The following is a 2252-nucleotide window of genomic DNA, read 5'->3' as shown; positions in this document are numbered from 1 at the left end:
CGTCGGCCTCATAACTCCGCGAGCTGTAATGGATACAAGTGGCGCTTGTGCGCGCCTCTCATCCCCTCCGGCATCATCGCCCGCCCCTCCCCTTCGATCCATGTATCTCGAGTTAAACGAGGAGACAGAGAAAGAGAGACTCGACGCGGGGATAAAAAGAACACAGGCGTGACGACTATCAACCGATTCGAAAGACGGATCGATCGAAAGTTTTCTGTTCCCAAACACCCGGTGTTTCGCTCCACTTCCGATCTTGGCCGGCGTACGTATCTGGAGCGAATACACGAATTTTTTCCGATCGTCGTGCGAACGTGCAAATGGTGGTCGAAAGCTGGAACAAGTACATATACATATATATATATATATTTACAGAAACATCGAAACATTCTTCTCCCTTCTCGAATAGTAATGCGATCTTCTTCGAGAAAGTAAATAAAGCGACATTCCATTTTTTCGTTTCACGAAAAGAAAAACCTCTCGATTGAGGAGAGAATATATTATATATATATATTATATAGACGTATGATTTTTGATATATATGGAGAAAAATCGGCCGCCAAATATTTCAAAGTAGACTTTCTCTCCATTGTGCGGCGTTCCATTCTCTCTCTCTCTCTCTCGCGAGAAGAACTTTCACTGACGGGCGGGATATTTGGAGCTCCTCCCGTGCCCGTCTCGCGATTATTCGTGCGCGGTGAAAGCGGAGGGGAGGAGGAGGAGGAGGAGGAGAATCTCGAGAAGGGTTTCTATTGCTGGAGGAGGATTATTGGCTTTTATCAGTGGGTCCGTCGCGAGCCAAGATCCGGCTCTCTCCTACGCGGCTCGTCCGTTCTATTTGCGTCCCATTTGGCAGCGCACTTTCAATTCGATGCGGCTCGCGCATTTCGTGGACTACTATACTCGTCCACTATATATCTCGAGCTTATTGTCTTTGCCCGTATTCCTGAGGAGAATTCTTGGGATTACCTTGGCTCGCGAATTACCGCCGGGAAATGGCCGCCATTCGAGATTCGATCATCGATCCGTCCCGTCCCCTTTCACCCTTTCCTCTTTCTTCTTCTCTTCTTGGAAACGACTTTGGAGCACAATACGGAAACATTTCTCGAATTTCTTCTCGCGGCATGCATCGCGACGGCGATTCCAGTTAATAAATTCGAGGATGGATGCTCGAGATCCAAGTCCATCGATCTTTGAAATTTCTATTTTTGGACGATACTTGGATAAAGAGAGAGTTGGAGAAACGTATCGAGAAACGGAGCTCGATCGATCCAAGATTCTGGCAATCCGTGTCGCGTAATGCCCGTATCGGAGTTCGTCGAGGGAGGAGGAAGGTACGTGTCGGTTCTGCCCCTTTAACCCCGCGGTTCGCCTATTTGTAGGCGGCAGGTCATACGGGCAGGTATCGAGCGCCGCATATCGGATCACGGGGCTGTAATGCGGCCTGAATAGGCGAGGGTGAAAGCGCGAACGGGCGAGCGAGCAACGCGGATCGTGGACAGTCGAAACTGTTTCGAAACTGCGATACGAAATTATAATTGAACCGACGGTACACCCATTTATATTTCCACGGCCGGGATATGGAAACGGATCTGTCGCCCGCCTCCTCGCCATTTTTGCGTCCTTTCCACTTTTGTGTCTACGGGGGATGTGTAATTTAGTCCCCAGTTTATCATTCTCGTGTCTCGTACCCGTATATTCGGTTTCGGAATCGGGGATGAAAACGGTATTGAAACGAGACGGATTGTAATTGAACGATGATCTTGAGAATTATAATCGTGGCATCATCATCGTTTGCGCGATCGTTCGATTCAACTAAATTAACTGCGAAGAATTTCGTGTATTTTAATTAGAAAAAATAATTTTAATTACAAATGCATTGACTTCATTAAAAAAAAAAGAGAGAGAGAGAAATAGAAAAATTCGTACAAATATTAATTTGTATCAATATCGGGCAGGGATCGATACGTAGTTTTGAGCAATCCGTGAACTGGTCGGATATATATATCGACTCGTTCCGCTAAAACATTCGATAATTCTTATTAATTAGGATCAAAGACTCTTATAAATAGATTTTCGCATATCGATACACGTTATCCCGGAACGAGTCACGCATGAAATAATAATAATCGCATTCGTATCGCAAGTCCGCTAATCGAAATTGTTGTACCGTGATCAAATTTATCCCGAGCCGTGTTATCGAATCATTACTAATTATTACCTAATTAACCGCGGATATTGTTCGAATAAATATA

The sequence above is a fragment of the Apis dorsata genome, unplaced genomic scaffold, assembly GCF_000469605.1.
Source record: "Apis dorsata unplaced genomic scaffold, Apis dorsata 1.3 scaffold_100, whole genome shotgun sequence".
Classification (NCBI taxonomy): Eukaryota; Metazoa; Arthropoda; class Insecta; order Hymenoptera; family Apidae; genus Apis; species Apis dorsata.
The sequence above is the reverse complement of the archived record's forward strand: the minus strand, read 5'-3'. Positions refer to the sequence as shown.